The sequence below is a fragment of the Bemisia tabaci genome, chromosome 6 (assembly GCF_918797505.1).
Source record: "Bemisia tabaci chromosome 6, PGI_BMITA_v3".
Taxonomy (NCBI): domain Eukaryota; kingdom Metazoa; phylum Arthropoda; class Insecta; order Hemiptera; family Aleyrodidae; genus Bemisia; species Bemisia tabaci.
Genome location: NC_092798.1, coordinates 14,083,868 through 14,108,161, shown reverse-complemented (window position 1 = coordinate 14,108,161; position 24,294 = coordinate 14,083,868).

Genomic DNA, 24,294 nt, shown 5'->3' with positions numbered 1-24,294 from the left:
TATCTCGGTAATTCTACCACAGTTGATAAAAAATATCGGCGTTTTTACCAAGGTCCAGTAAAATTACCGAGAAAGTTCAATATAGTTTTACCGAGATTTCTCGGTAAAATTACCAATTTCATAACTGGTAATTTTACCAAGAAACAACTGGGATCAAATAGAGCCCTAAATTCTTGGTAATTTTACCCTTTTCTTGGTAAATACACCGAGATTTTTTTTCAGTATGTATCGATCGTCGAAGTGTAGAACGTAGAACCACGTATCTCCGTTTGCGATGTTCCAGACCTCCTTTCATTCTTCATTTTTTGTTTGAGAAACTAGTCACTGCAATTGCTTGAAAATATCCTTGATTTTTATTCTCTGCTTGTAAAATACTCTGTAAAAATTTCAATCTAAAATGTAGGCTTGTTTCTCTCGTAAAAAATAAAATAGGAACAGAAATTTTGAAACACCGCGATGGAGATACGTGATTTAGCACTTTAGCCATCGGAATATTGAATTATTTTCATTAACTGCGTTGAGAGATGTAATCTATGCTAACCGATGCTGTAAACAATGCTATCATACAATTATCCGCTTTTTTGTATTTTTAACTAACAGTAAGTAACAGTGAGCAAGTAACAGTAGGTAAGTTAAGAAAGTAACTAACAGTTTTTCTTGAAATTTTTTTAGATTTCCTCACTTCATGGAATATTTTAACAGAAAATTGTTCAAGTGTTTGTCATATATACGCGTTATATATGCATGGATAGTTTTGCTTAATTTGTTTTTAAGAAAATAAATCATAAAATTGGTTGAGGGCCTCATTACTTACATTATCAGTCACTCATCGCCAAACTCTGTGACACCCGAAATCACGTTGGTTTTTTATACCAAATGTGTAAAGCTTTACAGTTTTAAGCTTATGGAATGAATAAATGTGAAATACAGTGAATGAAGGTTAAAATAATTTCATGTTCTCTTGGCTAACGATTGGACGACAAAGTGGCTCACCAAAAGTTCCATTAAACTAGCTCAATGGTCACGTCAATGCTCATCAACTTTTCTCCTTGCAAGTAATTCGCAATGTTTTAGGGCGGTTAAATGTATTTTATAAATATTTTTAATTATAAAATGATATTGAAACATCAACTTCTTAGTTTAGGGGCACTAGAAATTCTTCTGTCTCCCTAATAGGCATTTTTTTTTTATTAAAGAACTAATCAATACTGTATTACTATGAAGTTGGTTAAACATTCAACTTTATTGGTAAAAGTACATACAAATTAGAATTAATTGCAGAGCTAGATTTCTTACCACGAAAATTATCCTAGCTTAACGTTTGTCAATTCCAGGATGAAAAATTTAAAAAGTATTTTGCTGCCAAATTTCACAAAAAATAAACCAAAATGCACGAGCAAACACGTGAAATACCTTCAAATTCCTGACTCATTCGGCAATAGGATGGCGACTGAGGCTTTTGGCCCTTCCCGCCCGAACCTTGAGTCAAGATGACGAGGTATGGAAGGCCGCTAGTGTCTTAATGAAAGTTGAGCCGATACAATAGAGGAAGATAACTTGCAAGCTCTACACACAATCCCCAAATTTGTCAGACTTACGCCGATATCCGTCAATTTCGCACTCTATTAATTAATATAATCCCCACTTTATCGTAGTAATCTGGCAAGCGAGCGTGTCCCATACGGGCAAGGGGCAATTACTTATTAACAGGCGTGATTCGCATATTAATCCTCGGTTTTGCGCTGTTGCCGGAGTTGGCTCGTGGATTCAATCGTTGCTCCTGGTACGAAAGGACGTAACTCAATTTTCAGGTGAGCCCTGGAACGCATGAAAACAATGGACAACACGGCTCACATCGAAATGCGGTTACGCTGTTTCGTCATTATCTCATTTTGCCTACGCCTACGCAAATACAGCGAGCAGAAGGACGGCGCTCCGACTGAGGTGAGAAGTTTCCTGTTTTCGACGGACACGGGTGTCAGCGCTTGTTGGTTCCGATTTTTATGAACCGGTTCTGCGCAGGTCACCGGAAGAGGACGTTATTTTGGTCCTATCTTGGTCTATGTTTCATATTTTTAATGTGCCAGCACTGCAGCAAACTTGCCCAGGATATTTTAAGTTTACTCATATACAGCATCTCTTTAGCGAGGCACATGGTGAGTTGTGCCCCAGCTAAGAACCAATTAAGTTCGTTTAAACATGTCGCATGTTGTAGTACAAGGTAATCTCTGCTACATCTTGGAATATTGTTGTTCTATTTGTAGCTTCAAGATAAAAATGAACGATGGTCCAGTATCCCTGGTCAAATCTATTACCTATAATTCATCACTAAGACTATAGGTGACGTCAACTAAGTGTTAGATCATCTCTCATCAAATCTATTTGAATATCACGAACAGGCTGCAGCAAGGATACTCTGTTACTTTGCCAGCGGTTTTACTGAGGTTATGAACTTTTTCAAGTACGTCAATCGTCAAGAGTAAGTTGGTGATGTCGCACATAATGCAGTAGGTGACATCAGGTGCAATCGTGGATGATATCACTTAAAACCACTATCAGATGGCATCACTCTTACCCAACTTTAGGTGGGGTGATTTTCAAAACAGATGACTCTTAATTTGTTCCAAATATCACCTCACCTGAAGGTACCGTGATGATCTTCACCGCAGAGATATAGCTTTTATAAGTACACAAAGAATACCACTAAACACTTTCAAGTGTAACGGGCGGATTTTATTTCGAGTATGGATGTTTCAACATGAACGGAAAACTAGCAGACGACTTGATCCGATTTTCATTTAAATTCATTAAAAGTATTCGTAATTTTAATTCATTCAGCGGAGCTACATGCAAAAACCATAGTTAAAAGTGTATCATTATTACAGGATTAATGCTTTGTTTTAAAATTATTTTTGGTCAGTATAAACGTTGCTTGATGACAATATATATCTGTAATTGAAGTATTTTAACAGCGGATCGTTAAACATTTTAACATGTAAGTGTCACTTCATTCTCATCAAAAAAAAAAAAATTACTTTTACACGTCATAATTTTCACTAAAGTGTAAGATTGGCAAGCCACTGTATTGATAAACAAGATCTGTTCGCGATTAGGAAATAAAATTCGCTTTATTGTCGCTCTTCCGACATAATTCAATTTTGACGTGAGCCCTGGATAGATCTTACGTTAGATGGTAAGTTAGGGCTCCCTCCAAGTAGAGTACCGATGTAGGGAAAGTACGGAAATATCGAAATATGGAGGTCTCAGGGCCTCAAAAGACAGCCAACCCGCTGGTTGCCAACCCAACAAATGTCACTGCCAATCCTCAGATTCCAATGTCAGACCAAGATGGCCAAGAAAGATTGCAAAGCCGGATTCAGGGGGTGGCGACATGGGCCGCGGCCCATAGCGGCAAATTTTGCAATTTTTTTAAATGTAGGTGTATAAAAAAAAATCGGATTCAGAAAAAAAATTACAAACGAGAAAAGACGACAAAACCTCTCATTTCATGAGAATAAAGTAATTTCTAATTTTGTCGTCTTTCGGTGATACAAGAGACAGCACCTTTAATTAGTATAGTTAGGAGAGAAACCAAACACGCAATTAGGCCTGGAACGGCGCGCGGCGCGGCGCAGAGAGCAATGATGACGAGGACTTGAGATGAAAAGGAGAAGCCCTCGGCGCGCGCGGTGGTCGGCATGTAACACTTATTAGCGCTTACAATACTGCATGAATACTTCCCGCATTGCGCCAAACCCAGTGCGGTCAGCGCGAGACCCATAGCGCCTACAAAACTGCATAAATACTACGTGCATTGCGTGAAACACAAGGCAGTCAGCGGCAGTCGGCGCGAGACGCATAGCGCCTACAAGACTGCATGAATACTTCACGCATTGCGCCAAACTCAGTGCGGCCGGCAGCGCGGCGCGGCGGCGGAAGTTAAAATCATTAAAACAAATTTATGTTTGTTCTTTCATAATTTTTTCGTTCATTTCCTATGAATGGAGGGTCATGTCCACACAGAGATATATTTACGGAACTTAACTTTCGCGCAAAGTTACGTGAACTTTTGCCAGTAGTATTGACAGGGACAGGGATTTCGCAAAAAATGTGTCCAACACAAGTAGGTAAACGCGTTAAATGCACCCTTCCCCCACCGACACGTTCACTTGATAGTTTTTATTGATGTTTCAAAACGAATGAGAAGGGGGCGACAAAGCACAGGCGGTCTATGGGCGGCAAGTAGGTGAACCCGGCCCTGCAAGAATGTTCATAAATGAGCTTTCTTCCGCGCAAAAATGATTGAATTAATGCAAAAACTAAAAAATCCAATTCGTGCTTTGCAAATGACGGGTGGTAACAATTGTAATAATAAATCACTCAGGTTGGCTGCCCTTTTGGACCTCAAAATTACCGACATTATCAATTATCTTTCTGTGTACATTTAGATACTCTAATCTCAAGATGAAGTTACGTCCTTATATATGGAGGAGGGACGACTTTATGTCGTCGTTTCCCTCGCGAAAGAACGTTACTCCATTCCAATATTGCCAAATTTCCCCTCGAAAATCGCGTATGAACCCGCAGAATGTAGACATTACTAACTGAAAATTTCAATGGCTTTCCATCAGATTTCATGGAAAAATTAGAAAAATTTTCGATACACTGAAAAAATGATGCTGATGTAACATTCTGGATGTAAAAAAGTGTGCGACAACTCACAAAACGCTGAATTAATCGCCACAGCAGTTAGCTTTAACATATTGACATTGCTAAAGTAACTGCTGTATCGGTTGCACACTTTTTTACAGCCAGAATGTTAAATCAGCATCCTTTTTTTATCGGTGTAAAAATTGCACAGGTACATTTTTGTAAAATAAATTAATCGTTTGAGCCAATGTGGCAACCTTGGGATGGAGTTGCGTTCTTTTGTCTGAGAGACGACGATGTGACATTCTTTTATGCGGTCTTCGGGAATTTTTTCCCTGATCGCGGTGCAAACTTGACAACGCCGAGCGCATGTTAAAATAGTCAGTGGGAGCAACTTGAAGTAGGAAAAAAAGTAAGATCCGCTGACCATCAACGCGCCATCGCACGTGCAATGCGCTCTGTTTCCGCGGATTCGGAATGATAAACCTGTATCGCTATGCCATCAATGAGAGTCATTTGACGACTTGTGCTAAAGCTCAATTAAGCGTATTATCCGGCTGCTAAAATTTTAAGAAGAAACGTAATTTTTCCGCGGAATTTGATGAAAAATGTGCGTCACTGAAGCCTCGAAATGCGTCCAAATTGAAATAAAATTTCAAAAAATCTCAGGGGGAGGCCCCTTCAACCCCCCTCCGAACTGAGGGGTTTTCTACACTCCACGGTGGTAGGAGGGCCAGGCCCACCCTAGAAAAATGACCTAGGCACGCCTATGGGGTATAATAAGATCAGTGGCATGGCGTGAATTGCGATGTATCGATTGTTATGCCATTTAAACCTATGGTAAAGAATCGATTATCAAGATTTTCGCTGCGAACACCCTGTTTATCGATCCTTTTCCATAGGTTTAAATGGCAGATCAATCGATAGATCGCAAAGCACGCCACGCCACTGAATAAGATCAAGAAACAGAAGCAGGCCCAAAATACATTCTGCGAATTAGGAGTTGTATTTAGTGAATGGATACATCGATCCTCACTCATAACTGCCATTTTTCATTAGGTTTACTAGTTTCTTGACATTTCGGCGTATAATGCTCAAAATCACGCATAACACTAAGTTCTTACATTTTTCAAGAAGAAGGTAAAAGCTTTGGGGATAGAACATTATGAACTTTCGAATGCTGTTGTCACGAGAATAGCTTCTTCCAATTTACGCGTTTTTACGGACTAATGTCTTGATTGTAGAAGACAAATAAGGCTCTGTTTTTTGCTTAAATGCGGTCCATTAACTCTTGAAGAGCAGTAGGCATGGGATCGTATAGTCCTTGTGAAAATTAAGAAATACTAATCAATTTCTGATTAGCAACTCTTTCTCCACTCTGACTGGCTCCCGTTTCCTCCTTTTTGATTGGCTCCCGTTTTCTCCTCTTGATTGCGGCTCCCGCGTCTTCCTCTCTGATTGGCTCCCGTTGTCTCCTCTTGATTGGCTTGGAGTAGATTAGCTCCGTTTCCTACTCTCTGATTGGCTCAGAGACGTAGAAAAACCCTCTATTGCTATCTCTTTTACTTTCGGGACTCCTACAACTACTGTCAACCTACCTCCTAGGTAGAGGGTTAAACATATGTTAAGCATTTCATTTTGCAAGCAAACCGAAGTTTGATCAACTCGTTTGGCTCATCACTTTAACCGAATCTTATAATACACCTTGAAAGTATGATGACTGTTGCTATTGTCTTATAATTATCCATAAGGAAGTGTTGAATCCCCGAGAATAATAGTTTTCACCTGTCCCCTGCAGGAGGTCAGTAAAGTGTACTAGCTGCTTCAGCTCGCTACGCTCGCTTGCGCCGCTAGCCGGGGGCAAGCCCCCTGGACCCCCAGTTACTCGCTCCGCGAGTAACTGTTGGCTCGCTTCGCGAGCCAAATTTTGCTACTACCAGTGCTTAGAGGACTTCCTGGAGGCAAAATGATAAATTCAAAAACAAAGAATAGGAAACTAAAAATTACCTACTTTTAGAAAAAGAAACAACCTTGAAAAATAAATAACACTCCTGGAAAAGAAAATCGGAACACTTTTTTGAAAATGTAACGGTGCGAAAGGGTGAAGATAAATCACCAATTCTCTTGGAAGAAGACATGAGCCGACCCCCGACATGAGTGAAACTGCCGTAGGACCCATGCTAGGGTAGAAGGGTGACACGTGTTGTGAGCAGGTAGGGATGGGTTTACGTGGAGAGGGAAACGGAAAATCAGAGGGTGGGAGGTCCCCCAACCATATGACTCGTCCAGCGTCAAAAACGCAAATATGTCGTTATCAAATCGAGGTAAATTTTGCAACTTCGGTCGCGCAAATCGAAAAACGAAGGGGTCTTGGCACATCTAGACCCTATGAGCTTTCATTTAAAACAAATCCGAGGAAAATCGGTCCAGTAGTTTCCGAGATCGAATTAGCACAAACTGTCCAACGTCAAAAACGCAAGCATGTCGTTATCAAATCGAGGTAAATTTTGCAACGTCGGTCACACAAATTGAAAAACCAAGGGATGTTGGCACGTCTACAGCCTAAGAGCTTTAATTTAAAACAAATCCGAGCAAATTCGGTCCAGTAGTTTCCGAGATCGAATTAGCACAAACTGTCCAACGTCAAAAACGCAAGCATGTCGTTATCAAATCGAGGTAAATTTTGCAACGTCGGTCACACAAATCGAAAAACTAAGGGATGTTGGCACGTCTACATCCTAAGAGCTTTCATTTAAAACAAATCCGAGCAAAAATCGGTCCAGTAGTTTCCGAGATCGAATTAGCACAAACTGTCCAACGTCAAAAACGCAAGCATGTCGTTATCAAATCGAGGTAAATTTTGCAACGTCGGTCTCGCAAATCGAAAAACTAAGGGATGTTGGCACGTCTACAGCCTAAGAGCTTTCATTTAAAACAAATCCGAGCAAAATCGGTCCAGTAGTTTCCGAGAGCGAATTAGCACAAACTGTATGAGGCCAAAAAAGGCCTTAGGATATTAAATATATAGATGTTTTTGTCTCTGGATTGACTCCCGTTTTGGCCTCTTTGATTGAATCTCATCGTGTCATCTTAGCGCGAAGATTATGTTTTTGAAGGAAGCAAAGATCATACAAGTGAAACATACCAGAGAATTATGAGCACTACAGGGAACAAATTTTACTTCAAACATTTTTTTTAATTTGAATAAAAATAGGATTCGACATCTGTGTGCTTAAACTTTAAAACAGAGGGAAGCATTTTTAGATTTCATTATAAGGAAAAGCTCTAATATGAAATTATTAATATGGTAAGTTCCAAACTAAGGGAAACTTCCAATTCATTATCACAATCTCAAACTTAATAATCCCTAATGTTTTCAGTGTTCTTTCAAGTCGGTAGGTTGTAATTTTCAGCCAACGTGCATTAAAATCCAGAAAACTGGAAATCTCAATACACGCAGTGAAAAAGTTCATTCGAACACAATTTTCCCTCAAAAGAAAGACGCTATTTGGTGCAACACTAGTGCACCATACAGCGGTACACTAGTGATTTTTTCAAGTGCTGAAAATGAATGTTGCCTCAGAACAATCTAGCTCAAAGTATATAAAACATACCAGAAGTTGATTGGACGACGAGTGCATATATTATTTATCCATGAGAAAGAGTACAGTACAGTACAGTGACGATGGCAACTGCATGGGATCATGAATTAGCGGGCTTTCAACAAAGACATCAAAAGCCTCGGTACTACATAAAAAGCGTCCTCTTTGATCGCGTCTACTGGCCTATTTTATGGTCGCATAATTTTAGAACTCAGAACCTAGGTTTTCATATCGTGTCATTTGTCAACGAGAGGAATCTAGAGCATGTCCCTCTTGGTTTTCTTTTCGTTGCATGAATCGATGTAAGAACAGCAAGCGGTTGCGCCTATATGGAGCGAGGCTCAGTGTATCAACATGTTCCAAGTCACGTCGCAACTTAAATGTTTACTGAAAAGACGCTCGACATCGCCGTAAATCTTGTCCCTGCAAGTGACGATTTTACTCACCTCAAGTTCGTATATTTTCTTAACAGCCTTGGCCAGACTTTCTACAAGTCTTACTTTTTCTCATCGTAAAGTATCATGATTTTTACGGCTCACTCTGCAAAGACTGAGTATTACACTAATCTGTCCTCAGTAAGACTTTTGAAGTTACGTTGCCGCGGAGTTAGAGTTCAGTGACCGGCGCAAAAAAAACTTTTACAGTTTAATTGGACTCCATTTTGCAAAAAGGAACTACTATCTATCGATCATTTTAAAAACAACGTATGTGCAGTTGATTTCTCAACGCAAATAGGTGCTTGCATGGATGAGACAGAAATAGTGGTTCCTTATTGCAAAATTTAGTCAATTTTCTTCACGAAAGCAAAAAGAATTCTTGGGGATGGGGAGTCAGTCCCCTTGGCTCCCTCCTAGTTTTTATGACTACACCAACAGGTGTCCATAACCAGTCTATCAACCCTGATGAGCCAGATTAGGGTTTACAAGATCTTTTTATGGAAAGTCTTGAAAAAAACCAAGAATAAATGTTATATGTTAATCTCTAATTGCATCGTAACGGATGAAGGCAAAAAACAATGGATTTCAATTTCAACTTCTTTGTCCTAAATGGAAATCAAATTGCTTTAATGCAATAAGTAGTGAGTGGGGCAAAGGGGGAGGGTCTAGCATGCAGTTAGAGTCACTTTCGTTATGAATAATTGCCAAATATAAGCGTCTTTCCTTCTTTTATCCTCCGTTCCTCTCTTTTTTCTTCCTTCTTTTGTTCTTCCTCCTTTTTTCGGGCGAAAGGGGGGGGGGGGGTCGTCACGCCCCCTACGTTGTCCCCTTGGATCCGCTTGTGCTTCGATCTAAGTCTGTCAGACGAGGGTTAAAACACTTCAGTAGAAAGTATCTTCAGTTTTGCTTCCTCCCCCGTTCTTGAGTGCAAAATCGACTGCACTACATACTATCAAAAACACAGAAAGTGAAATGGTCTGCATCTGTAGTGCACTTGTCACCGTGCCGAGACGCAGCGCTGCGCCGGCGAGGCCGCGAGCTGCAACCCGGCGTACTCCTGGCAAAGAGTCAATAGCACTGCCCGGCCCGGTGGGGGCGGGGGGGGGGGGGGGGGGGCCCGGCGCGCGAGGTGTAAAGGCAGCGCGACACGACTCTACTCCGGCTATTAAAAAAAATGTTGGTACGCGAATGAAATGATGGACCGGTGACCTAGTTAACCATGACGTCACCGGATGGAGACCTTGCCCTTCCTTTCCTTGATCTGCCTTGCTCGCTGCTTGTTTTTTGTTTTTTTATTTTTTTGCCTTCTTCTTCACTCTCTCTCTCGCTCGTAATCGGCTCCGGCCGCCCTGCCGCCCACGGTTGCCGCACTTCCGGATATTATAGTCATTTGTCATTCTTGTCATTTTTAAGGGTGTGTTGCGGCGTCTTGAAATCTACTGTTCAATGTTGAGTTTTACTAGATTCCTCAGAAAGAATCATGTCAACTATTCAATTGATAAAAAAAGTGACTGCAATGTTTCAACGTAGATTTTACAACAAAAAAATGCTACTTTAACCACAATCGTAAGCCAATTTAACCACGGGGGTGGTTGAAGCAGCATTTTTGTGTTGTGAAATCTACATTGAAACACTGCAGTCGCTTTTTTTAGCAATTGAATCGTTATATCAGCAATTTGATTTTTTCCGTGTAACCTTACAGAGTTTCCACTCGTAAATTATATTTTTTAGCAGGAAACTGTTGGCGTTCCTAACCGACCATTTAACCAGTTTTTTTTCCGGTCACTCGAGAAAACGGGTCAATTTTTAGACGGACGTTGAACAGTCACATTATTGTTTAAAATTTAATTGTCGTTTCAGTGAATTTTGCAGCTTTGGAAGATATTTATGTTCTATCAATTGAGAAACGACGATATCCGCTAGAGGGAAGCAGAAGCACTACTTCTACCAAATAATTGAGAATGAATTATTTTTCATTTTATTTTATTTTATTTTATCTTATCTTATTTAATTTAATTGAATTGAATTTAATTTTATTTTATTTTATTTTATTGTATTTTATTATATTTTATTTTATTTTTATTATATTAAGGATACTCAAAGGATACTTAAGGGATACTTAAGGGATACTTAAGGGATACTTAAGGGATGCTTAAGGGATACTAATAAAGGGCTTTAGAGATTTGAAAAGTAAAAACAGATCCAGCATAAAAATCGCCAGGTGGAGTTGGGTATTAAATAATAGGAGAAAAGATTTATAGACAGAAAAATACATAAATCAAGACTAAATAGCCGAATTCCCTCCGAAATTAGGCAACGCGGTAACCGCAGCTGTCAATCCATCAAAAACCACCCGAGTCTCCCTTCACAGATTGTCGCCTCTCCGACGTAAGGACGTATCTTAATTCCACGTGAGCCTTCTTTTACGTATAAATTCATGCTTCCTGGGGCTCATGCAAAAATCGAGTTACGACCTAACGTCAGAGCCCCGCAAAAAGGGCGAATTCTTGAGATCATCGAGGCAACCCTGTTGCGGCCGCGGGTATCCATTCATCATCTCGCGTTTATTATCTCACTGCTCAAAGTGCTACATTACGCTACTCCTCTAATTGAGCCTGCCTGTCGCCATTAGTTTATGGCTCGAATCACTTTCGTCTTCTACGGCGGCGCACAGTGGCTCGAGTCAATCAGAGAGATCAGATGTTAAATGGACCGCGTTAAGCAGAAAGGAACCAAGCCACATCACCTATTGCCAAATTTAATTGGGCACTTTAATTTTTTACATCAAAACGGTGGTGCGGATTTTCTTGCAAATTTCGGTGAAAATTCTCCATGGTACGAAGCAAATTCCTTAAAAGTTTCAAAGAAATCCGAACAAACGTTCTCTCGTAAAAAATGTAATTGCCCAGTAAAACTTGGCAATAGCTGATGTGGCTTGGTTCCTTTCTGTTAAACGCGGTCCAAATGTTTGACTAAAACTGCAAATTTTGATGTTTAATTCGTCACATTTAAAATTTAAAATTTAGAGAGATGTTCTTAGACGAAAAAGTCACGAGGAAACCAATGAAACCACTTGTAAAACCTCAAAGTTGTGTATAAACGGAATTATAAGCTTTTAAAGCTACCAACTGTTGTCCGACCGCGCCTATGGACTCGATCCACTATTGACTGCAAATTTTGATGTTAATTTCGTCACATTTTAAAGTTTAAGGGGTGCTTCGAGAAGAAAATTTTATGAGAAAACCGATGAAACCACTTTTAAGACCTCAAAGTTGTGTATGAACGGAGTTATAAGCTTTTAAAGTTATCAACTTTTGTCCGACCACTCCTATGGACTCGATCTACTATTGACTGCAAATTTTGATGTTAATTTCGTCACATTTTAAAGTTTGAGGGATGCTTCGAGAGAAAAATTCATGAGAAAACCAATGAAACCACTTTTGAGACCTCAAAGTTGTGTATGAACGGAGTTAAAAGCTTTTAAAGTTACCAACTTTTGTCCGACCTCTCCTATTGACTCGATCCACTATTGACTGCAAATTTTGATGTTAATTTCGTCACATGTTAAAGTTTAAGGGGTGCTTCGAGAAGAAAATTTCACGAGAAAACCAATGAAACCACTTTTAAGACCTCAAAGTTGTATATGAACGGAGTAATAAGCCTTTAAAAATGTGGTCCGACCTCTCCGAATGACTACATCCACTGTGCGGCGGCAGTGGCAGTGCAACGTGAGGCGTGACCCCTAGGTGCGTTGCGGGTTGCCGGGAGCGCCTGAAAGTTCGGACGTAGAAAACTCCAGAAGCGCCCGCCAGAGGTCGACCCTGAAAGTGCAACGCCTTTGCCACCGCTCCTCGTGTTACCTTCCTGTGCGTTTAAGCGGTTTTTCTATTCGCACGAACTTGCTTGTTTCCTCCAATCGATTTGAAACGGTTTTGGCGGATCGTACTCGATACATCAAATAGGTGAGATTGTAGATACAAATTTTTAAGAGCAGCCCGAGACATTGATAACAGTGGAAAAACAAGAGGGAAAACGGGAAACAAGGCTTAAATACACAATTAAAAAAAACCGAGACGTTTCGATTCACAACTGGGTCATTTTCAGTCGGAAATACAATAAACATTTTCTTTTTAAAAAAAAACGATGAAAACCTGAGCTCTACATGGTGGTGGCCAGGATCCGAGAAAAAGAGAAAATGATCACTGTGGAAAATGATGTGAGATTGTATCGATATAGATTGGTTCAACATATAAACGTAGCCTCAGAAGTCAATTCAGTAATCTGAGGGAACGGGTTTCTTGATGGGTCTTTGATTCTTGTGAGTGCAAAATGGTAATGAGAAGTGAAATTGATAGGAATGTTCTCATTTTCAGCTTTTCCTACTTAAATCCTAAAATTGTTGTTGAAGTTATGTTCTATTGTTTTGAACCAAACGATACATCGAACCACTATCGAATACGAACCGTAGCAATATAAACCACTCTGATCGATGGCTAAAGCGCGGAACCACCAATCTCTATTGCCGTGTTTCAAAATTTCCTCTTCTATTTTAGTTTTTTGAAGAGAAACGAACCAACATAGTGTCTTGCAATTTAAGCAGAAAATTCTACTAATAGAAAGGAAAAATCGAGGGGTTTCAAGAAAATACGGAATACGATTTTTCAAATAAAAAATTAAGTAAGACAGGAAGTCTGCAACGTCGCAAACGGAGGTGCGTAGTTTGGCACTTTGCCCATCGCAGTGTGACTGAATTTAAGTTCTCTCTACCATTGTAAATGTATTTAGACGTATTTTGCTGAAAGGAACTCCGTGAAAAAAATGTGATCAAAAGGAGCTATGAAATACGCAAAATTTTGCATGCCCTTAAGCATTCATACATCCATTACAAATGAAGAGGGGGGGGGGGGAGGAAAGCACGTATTAAAAAGAATAACAAATTAGAGCGGAAACTTGGCAGCCATGGACGTTGCCTGGTCCCGTTCTGCTAATTCAAACCATATATGGCTAGAATTCAGCGGAAAGGAACGAATCTTCAATCCAAATTTTTGAATAAGTTGCGCGCTAGACTTGAACTAACTTACTGGGGAGTCATTCTGTTAAACTGACAACTAAAAAATAGACAAATAGAAAAATAATAAAGGAGGAAAAGCTGTTATTCATTATAAAAATAAAAAAACGTTTAGAGGACATTACTTAATGACGCTAACAATAGTTTCCATAAAGGTTTTTCTTATTGAATGTGAGACAATATACTCGCACTTCATGAATGTGCGGAGAGCGAAGTATTTTACACTGCAAGATATGCAACAAATACTTTAACTCTCGTGCGAGCGGTGAAGTTTCGCGCAAAATTGAAGGCATTTTTGACCAGTGACAACAGCTTGACAGACCTCAGTAAAAAGATGATGATTATCGTGGACTACCGTAATAAGCCTTGATGCATCTATTCGAGTTCTGAAGTTGTCCGTGTTACATACATAGAAAATTTAAGGCGTTTTCGCCCCTTAGCCCCCGTAATGTTGCTTTCAGCTTTGCGCCAAGCCGCTTTGTTTGCATATATGTCTTTGGTTTGCAGCTAACTAAAAATGAACGCTTATTAACTTTATTAACTTTTAAAGTTTCCAAAGTTTGTCCTACCTCTCCCATTAATTGGATCTTTGTGGGCCCCTTCCCCCACTTGCATCTGCCTGTGATAATCTCGCTTCATTTGGATTAAGTCACTAAAGTCCGCGAAGCGGGTCTTGGAAGGCGCGAAGCGTTTTCTGGAGGTCGGGCCGCGTAGCGGCCAGAGGGTAGCCCCCTAGTAAGTCATGAAGGTTATGTTGCTTGGATCTCTTGCAGCGATCGTCCTTACCGTCGCTTCATTACCGGATCGTTGACTCAAAGTCCTCAACTGCGAGTTAAGTGCACCGCACGCAAGTGGCAAGTGGCGACCCACCGTCGCACGGTGGATCGAGTCAACACGAGATGTCGAACAAAATTCAGAAACTCTAAAAGCTCAAAACTCCGTTCATACAAAACTTTGAGGTTTCAAAAGGAGTTCCATTGGTTTCCTTGTGAAATTTTCTTCCAGGAGCACCCCTTAAAATTTAAAATATGACGAAATAAACATCAAAATTTGCAGTTTTTAGTCAAAAATTCCATTGTCGACCTCTCTAATCGACTCGATATCCATTGTGCGTCGCTACGTTGCAGTGGAAATCGCTCCGATTAACGCTCCTTTCACGGGGTCGTCCATCATTATCCATTACTCCGGCATCGAGGTGGCTAGGTCTACCGTGCTTAGGAAAAACGCCGTATGAAAATTCGAGTGTTGCCAAATTTCCATTGAAAAAACATGGATTTTTGACAACATTCACGCACACTTGTCCTTGAAATTTTCAGATATTTTAGATTAAATTGCGTACAGAATTGCCTGAAAATTCTGGAAAGTAATATTCGCAATTTTCCCGGTAAATTCGGTTTTCATCGGAGGAAACTTGGCAACGTCTGAGGGCTCATACGGCGTTCTTCCTCAGCGCGGCAGAGGTGGCGAGGTGGCGATCCGAATTGGCGTGCTCAATGATAGTGCAAATGTATGCGTGGCCATGTAGGTGAGGAGCGTCGACGCCTCCTGTCATCTGAAATCGGACTTGACTGTCGCAAAGAGTCGGTGAATACTCCGTTGACATGCAGTGATGGTTGCTTCTATCGCCGACCGCAAAGCTCCGCAAGTTCATTTTTCTCGCCGCTCGTGACGAATTTGAGACTAAGACAAGACCGAGAACATTGACGGTGAATCTAAGGCCAAGGCCTTACCTTCACACTCTTTCTAGAACGAATTCGAAAAGGAGAGACACACATTTGCACCACACTTTACAATTGGACTACATTTTTCGATTTGGAACTATGAATTCTAGCCCGGTTTAAAAACAACGTATGTGCCATTAGTTTCCCTATGCACATAAGTGTTTTCCGGAAGAGCCAATATTTATAGTTCCGAATGCGGTCCAATTAGGGACTAAAATTTCAGGCTCATCCGTAAAATCACGTATCTGCCTAGGGAAACTCATGGCACGCATACTTTTTCTGAAGTAGATCACGTTAAGCAGATAGGGACCAAGCCACATCAGCCATTGCCAAATTCCATTGGGTTATTTAATTGTTTACATGAAAACTGTTGGGCGGATTATTGTGAAAATTTCGGTGAATTTTCTGCATACTACGAAGCGAATTCCTTAAAATTTTCAAGGGAATCCGCACACATGTTCTCTTGTGAAAAAGTACCCTGGTAAAAATTGGCAGTAGAATCTGTGTTCCAAAATACCATAGACCTACAGCCGACTGTAAGATTTCCAATAGTTTCTGCAGCCGGTTGTACAAAATCTTAAAGCTTTTTATAGCACATTGCGATTAAGCAACAGCCGGACGATAAAGTTTATACTAAACGTTATTAAATACGGATACCAGGACTTAGTGAGTTTTTAGACTACCGCTCTCTTTTTGGGCCGTAGTATCTTGATTTATTTTGCGTTCTTTTGAAGGATGCCTGATGCCTGCCATTCCTAATATGTTGGAGCGCCTTCAATTTCGTACGATACTGTGCAATACCTCTGGTGTGAAATAGTTGCCTCAAGCGCCGTGGTACGCTGAGGCGCAGCGCGGCGGACGGGCAGGCAGCGCAAAACGCGCATTGGCGCCTACAAACCTAACAGGGATACTTCACGCATTGCGCAGTGCGTGAAGTATCCCTGTTAGGTTTGTAGGCGCCAGTGCGAATTTCTATACAATTTCTTATAGGCTTTTATAGCCGATGGCGAAGAAGCAACAGCCAGGCGATAAAGTGTAAAGCCGGCGACAGGAACTATAGCCCGGCTGTTTAATTTTTTATCGCTTCGTGTAGCCGGCTATACGATTTTTTACACTTTCTACAGCCAGCTATATGATTTTCTATCGCCTTCTTCAGTCGGCTATAAGAACTCTATGGTATTTTGAAACGCAGCTCCTATCGCCAGTTTTTACCAGGGTAAATTGCCCAGTTTTTGGTAATAGCGGATGCGGGTTGGACTCTTTCTGCTAAACGCGGTCCAAATGAGGCAGAAATAATTGTAATTCCTCGCTGCAAAACGTAGTCTATTTAGGAATAGTATCAATTCTTCAAGCTCTGTGATTCATTAACTGTTTGATCCTTGTCGTACCCTTTGGGTCGATTGTTGAATCGTTATCGAATGAGTTCGGGCGATAACTCCCTATCTTCACGATGCTACATATCGATCAAGGTAATAGAGATTTTGCAATGTTGCATATGTGAGGAATTTGCGATTTGACTATTGATTCTTGTGTAAAAGTTGGCGAGAAACACGATGGTGCCACTGGTTTTCTCTGAAATCAACTCCAAAGCTCAAAAAAAGCTCTCAACTTGAGGCCAAAATGGAGGGGATATCCCACGCTATCCTGAGAGTCAACCTCTACATCAAGACAACTCTCCATACAAAGATTGGGAGCAAATACATCAGCAGGGTTGCCGTGTTTTCAGTTTTGGAGTCCTCAAATAAAGAGGCAGCCTGTCAATGTATTTGTTCCCTATCTTTGCATGGAGATGGAGAGTTTGTCTAGGTGTAGAGGTGGACTTTCAGGATAGCGCGGGATACCCCCTACATTTTGGCCTCAACTTGAGAGCTTTTATTGAGCTTGGGAGTTGATTTCAGAGAAAACCAGTGGCACCATCGTGTTTCATGCCAACTTTTACAAAAGAATCAATAGTCAAATCACAAATTCCTCACACATGCAACATCTCAATTCGATAGCGATTCAACAGTCGACCTCCTGTTGTAGCATTGCCTGTAAAAATTGGACTTCAAGCGTCGACAAGCCCGCGATAAATTCCAAAAATTGACTCTTTCAGAGGGTTTCATAATTTTGGACGAGAAACCTGTCTTAAAACTGTTACTATCGAGTCACCACCAAGTAAAATATGCTTCAGCCTCTATGGTAGGAGGCTGAAATGCGTGTACTCCCGAATTTTCTATATTGTGCTTAAGTGAGAGAGGTAGGTGATATTTTTGAGCGATTACCAAGATACAGGTGATTTTTAACAAAACATGTTACGAGTTTTTTTCCCAGCATAGGCCCGAAAAAACTCACTTTTATGCCCGGCAGTTATGAATTCTATAATCAATTCTTTCAAATGTATTTTCTCGTCAATGGGCCTGTTGCATGCAAGAGATACAGCCGCGCGAATAGACTTTTTAGAGGTTAAATGACACAAAAATTACGATGATCACATTAAAAAAGTCTGAAATACACTCCTTACTGCGCAATTTGCGTTGTTAGGAACGCGCTTTTTCAAATTTCCCGCGTCTGGGGGCAGTTTTCTAATCACCGGAAACGAGCAAACGGCGGGCTCGGTGATTTCCGGAAGATGCCGAGTCGTTGTTGTTGTTGTTATTTTTTCCTTCAGTTTATTTACAAACCCAACGTGATCTCTTATAGTGGTCCATATACGCTTTATGCAGTAACCAAATCGATCAACTTTTAAAAATCCAACGCAATCCTTCTACATTTCATTTCGCGATATCACGAGCTCCGATTTTTAGGTTATGTTGTCAGTTTTAGTTGGCCGGAAATAGCCGCGAGTTGCCGTTAATTGTTTCCGTTAGAAAACTGCCCCAGACGCGGGAAATTTGAAAAGCGCGTTCCTAACAACGCAAATTGCGCAGTAAGGAGTGTATTTCAGACTTTTTTAATGTAAGCATCGTAATTTTCATGTCATTTAACCACTAAAAAGTCTATTCGCACGGCTGTATCTCTTGCATGCAACAGGCCCATTCTCGAGACTTTTCAATATCATTAAAATGGATGAACTACTGACTGGATTTTATTTAAATCAGTACGCCTGAGAGCATGCTATTATTAGATAAATAGTGAATAGAATTCTGACTGCATTAATTCTGAAGATCATCTCCGCCATAACAATCTAATCCAGCATTGGTAATGATATAATCTAATCCGTAGAGCTAGATCTATTATGATCTATGACGTAGTACATCCAAACGGTATACCTAGTCACGTCATTATACCAGTTATAATAGCCCCTGTGCTGCCAGGTTGATCGCGAAAAGTCACCAAACTACACTCTGAGCCATTTCGGGGAAAATGTGTTATTTTGGTGACGATTTGGCGTTAATGATCAGCTATTTTTTTATCCCTCGTGCAGTGTTTTTTTCCCCCATTAAGGATGTAAAGAAGATACCCAATCGGAAATTTGACCTTGGGCGGATCGGAATAATATTGTGGCAACCTTAGCGAGATTGTGAGCATATTTCAACAGTAAGGTTGGCCTGAGAATCTTGGTACAATATACCATCAATACTGGATATATAACCTTAGTATTTTAATATTGCACCAATATTAGCAACATTAGAAATCCAAGGTCAGCTGGTGCTCGGTGATTCCAAGATTGTCACAATGTTGTCACAATATTGGTTATACAATATTGGTAAACTAATAGTGTCGTAGAGTTATGTTTTCAATATTGCAGTAATATGTTAGTTTTAACATTGGCACATTATTAAAAAAAAATACTGAACATAGGCTTCTGCTTATAATATTGACACAATATTGACACAATATTAGGAAAACAAAATTGCTAAAATAATATCGAGACGATGTTATCTCTGTGATTCTGCGGTATTGTTATTATGTTAACATTCAATTAACGTTAGAACAACAAACATAACAGGCTTCTGTTCGTAATATTGTCATAATATTGACACAATATTGCATATCTAAAACTGCTGAATTGATATTATGCTAACATTATTTTTACAACATTGTGGTAATATTCGCACTTTAACATTGTCACAAGATTAAGAAAATAAACATTTTAGGCTTCTGTTTCTAATATTGTCATAATATTAACACAATATTGTGCGCGGCGAGCACAATTCGACCGCGTTTGCTATTTCCGCCACCAGGGCGCGCTCGCCGCGGATCTGCCGTTGCGGTCCCCTTAAGGGCAAATTAAAGGGCAAAAACTGCGACCTTTCGCTTTTTGACGTAATAGGCACATGATTCATAGGCGTCTAACCCATCTTACCGATATTCTTAGGCCAAAGGCTCAAATGGAGCTTTTTGGCAACGGTCCGCGCGCGGCCGCCCGTCAATGGGGCTGGTTCTCGTTGCGCCTGGGCAGTGCTCGTTACAAGTGGGTCCCAAGTTGAATACTTCAGGCAGTGCAAGCAGCCAAGTAAGTAGCTGACCTAGGAAGATTCCTCGGCACTCCAATGTTCCGTATGCCTACATTAGGCACTGCGACGCTATGAAATTTCTTCCGCGAGGACGGCAGGTAATACGGCGTTCTATCGCCTACCTTGCCTCAGAGGAAAGATCGGAAATCCAAACTTGTCTCAGAGGTAAAATAAATATTCTGCCAATACTATGGCAATATTTTCACATCAAGTCTATGGCAACATCATGATCACAACATTCGCTGAACAAGCTTGGAGCAATATTATTAACATAACTTCGTCACAATATTGAATATCCAAGTTTGTCTCGGAAGTAAAATAATGTCCCACCAATATTGTGGCAATATTGTCAGGATAGGCTTGGAGCAGTCTTACAAACCTAACCTTGGCACAATCTTTGGGCTCAAGCTTGTCCCAGAGGTAAAATAAATGTCCTGCTAACATTGTGGGAATATTAGCAAGATAAGCTTGGCAACTCTATTCAAATGTGAAAAAATGTCATACTAAGCTTATACTAAGGTCAAATTTCCGATTGGGTAGTTTCAAAAGATTGCTTGTGTTGTTGTTCTCGCCTGTCGTTAGAGCAAATTCATCGAGTCTTGTTTTTGGAAGTTTGAGTCTTCCAGCTAATAATTTTGGTTTGCGGTGAATTCCGCACGGATCTTAATTGACCCTTACCGCTATATGTTAGATCTCGTTTAAACGAAATAGTGCGTAGGTGCTTCGAAAACTTGAAAACTATCGAGAGAAAAGGAGAGTTAAAGTAATGGATCTCGCCATCTTGATGAATTCGGCACACGAAAAAACAATTGCGACTAACATGTGTGTGCGATTTTTTTAAAAAAGAAGTCTGATTATTAAAATTAGAGAATAAACTTAGTGGAAACAATTCATACATACAGTGAGTCGCTCTCACAGCGCTCTCTGGCGCTCTGCGACACCTAACCGCCACAAAACTCGATCCTCCCATAATTCATCAGGGAGTTGACACTCCCTCATCTCTTCTGAGACCTCCTGCCGTCACCCTCTCATACATACGAAATTATCTAGAAATTTTGGGGGAAAAATCTTTACAATTTTCCCTGTAAATTCGGTTTTTGTCGAATGAATATTGGCAACGTCTGAAGGCTCATAAGGCGTACACGGAGAAAGGAACTTCGACCCGAAAGTTGAGGTCATATGGATCTATGAAGTTTTCTGATCACGCATCCGAAAACTTGAGGTCGAGCTGCAGAAGCTCGGGTCAGACATCGAGGCACTTCGGTATGCACCGGGGTACTTCAGATGTGTGACCCGAACCCTTCGGTACATATCGAACTTCAGATGTCTGACCCGAACTTCGGCAGCTGGACCTCAAGTTTTTAGATACGAGATCCGAAAACTTTAGAGATATGACCTCAACTTCGGGTCCCACGCACGAAGTTTTTTTCTCCGCGTAAAACGCCGTATGAACATTCGAGAATTGCCAAATTTCCCTTGCTAATTCATGTATTTTTTACAAAATTAATACGAAGTTCATGGGATTGTGATGTTAGAGTGTATCTCAGACTTTTATGATGTGCTCATCGTTATTTTAGAGCCATTCGCTGTGAGAAGTAAGAAAAATCTCTTCTTTTCGCTCCAGCTCAAGTTTGCAATATAATAAATTTGCGAAATGTCTGGTAGGAAATGAAGAGGAAGTGAGGTGGAGGTTTTCCTTGTTTATTTGTGACCGTGGTCAAGTGATAAAGCTCACTCTGACCTTAAGCCTTGGAGCGAGATAGAGCATACCCTCCTTTGTTTCAAATTCAGAGACTTCATTAATTTGCTCATGACCTAATTCCGCTGCGGATAACGGTTGATAAGAGCCGGTGCGTGCGCGACCGCTTGCGAACTGCACCGTGCGAACTCGGAAAGGGACGTCATCGTCTCGGCACCCATGGGGTTGCCACTTCGTCGTCCACAGGCATAACGTCTAAAATCCACGTAAGCTAAACAAGACCTCGGTGATTCGATCATCGCTTGGATATACATTGTTCCTGTTACTGATCAAAGGGGTTGTTTCTTCCTTTGATGGGTTTAACACCTAAAATCAACGGATTTTTTATTTTTTCATTATTTTAGACCTCGGTTATTTACTCATCCGCCGGTTAGGCACCGTCTCGGCACCCATGGGGTTGCCACTTCGTCGTCCACAGGCGTAACGTCTAAAATCCACGTAAGCTCCACAAGACCTCGGTGATTCGATCATCAATTGGATATACATTGTTCCTGTTACTGATCAAAGGGGTTGTTTCTTCCTTTGATGGGTTTATAACACCTAAAATCAACGGATTTTTTATTTTTTTTTATTATTTTAAACCTCGGTTATTTACTCATCCGCCGGTTAGACATCATTTCTATCACAATTCGAAGGATTATGTTTTATTTTTTCTTCAACCCGCGTAACATATCTAAAATTCAAGGAAATTCAAAAAAAAAATCGAAAACCTCGATTACTGAATCATCAGTCCGGTAGACGTTATACCAAACAAAGGGTTGTTTTGTCACTTTTCAATCATTGCAACATCGGCGGTCAAATTATGAAAGGGGGTCGTTTGTTTATTGCTAACAGTATAATGTTATTGTAATATATAATTATAATATCTAATTAACATTATAATTTTGTCATAAGTTCATGTTTGCTGTTGTTTTGTTGATATTACGTATTGATTTAATAAAGCTAAACTAAATAATAGTAGTATCATGGTAACATATGCTGTTGAAATAAAAACCAATAACCTTACAAATTCCAAAACGTACAATCTTTCTTTTTAAACAAAAATAATCCATTCAGAGTGTGCAAAATCATGAGTTGAAAATCGCTGACTCCGCGAGTTCAAATATTAGAGCCGAGCACAGTGCGGCAAGCGCAAAATCTATATTAGCGCCTACGAGACTGCAAGGATACTTCATGCATTACGCGTACTCCACGGAGGATACTTCACGCATTGCGCGTTCATCATGGTGCGCACGCGCAATGCATGAAGTATCCATGCAGTCTTGTAGGCGCCAGATCGCTGTACGCGCTGGCGCCTTCTTTCAAATTATTCCAGGAAGAATATAATTTTTGTTCTTTTCTACGTAAAAATACAACCCTGCTCTTTTTAAGTTTCCATCGCCTTCTTCACTCATTTTTAGAAAATGTTTGCGTAAAGTTAACCTACAATGTTGCATATTTTGCAATTTATATTGTGATTCAGATCAATAAGAGTCACTGATAGGACTCAATACAATTTTGATGGAAATTTTTTTCATAATTGTTTTTAACGTAAGTCTCACACAAATTACACTTTAAAAAGAACAAAAAACGTTTCCTATCTCAAACAATTTTATCAATTTCTACGGGTTTCTCAAGACCAGCTTTAAGAGTCAACGCTGCCGCTAGGGAAGCAGCACGAATCTAGAGTCCCTTTTTAGAGAGAGTTGAGACAACGCGGCTTATGGATGTCACAGGCGGGAATAAAGATTACACAAATCGGACGTTTTTTGTAATCTTTGATCAATGCATTCCCAAATTTTTGTTTCCGTTCCCTCTCTGTTTCCATTAGTTCCTTGCCGTACCCCCTATTCCCGGCCCATTCTCTACAATTGGTGAAAATTTAATCTTTATTCCCGTTTGTGACACTGTGACGGCCTAAAATCCGGGAACCAATCAGAAATGAATTCGCATTGTCTTTACTCTCAGTTTAAAGGGACTCTACACGAATCTTGAGAATGTGGAAAATGAAACACATAAATTATTTTATAGTAGATTTGGCAACGGTACTTCTCGAGCTGCGATTTCCCGACTCCCACGGGTCCCGAATTTGAGGCTGAAATTTTCAGCGAGCGGTCGGCGGGATGCGGCTCAGCCTATTTTTCGAGTCGCCGAGTGTATTTTCGGACGCGATGCTAAAAAAATACTCGTCTAATTGACTTGAACATTCTCGTCGCTCAACGGGGCGGGGGAGGAGCGGGGGGCGGACCCCGAAAACTTGGCCTTGAACCAGGCGAAACGGAATTCGTGCTGCGGGTTCTGCCGGAGCTTCCGACTTTCTTCCGAGCTGTTTTCCCGCTTGTTTCCCTCCCTTTCCCTTTCTGCGAGGGCACAGGGCTGGCCCGCACAGATAGCACCGAATAATCCATCTCTTCCGATTTTTAAGCGCCACTTCGTTCCGAATTCGAACGTTCTAGCATACCTGCCGCCACCACCGGGCGGGGGGTGTAGAGATGCGAGGGGCGCAAAATTTTGGGGAAAGAAAACGGGAAGAATAAGGAAAAAAAGAAAAGGAAAGAAAAGAAAGAAAGAAGAGAAAGAGGGAGAGAGGAAGGAAGAGAGGCAGAAAAGATGAAGAAAGAGGAAAGCAAGGAGAACAA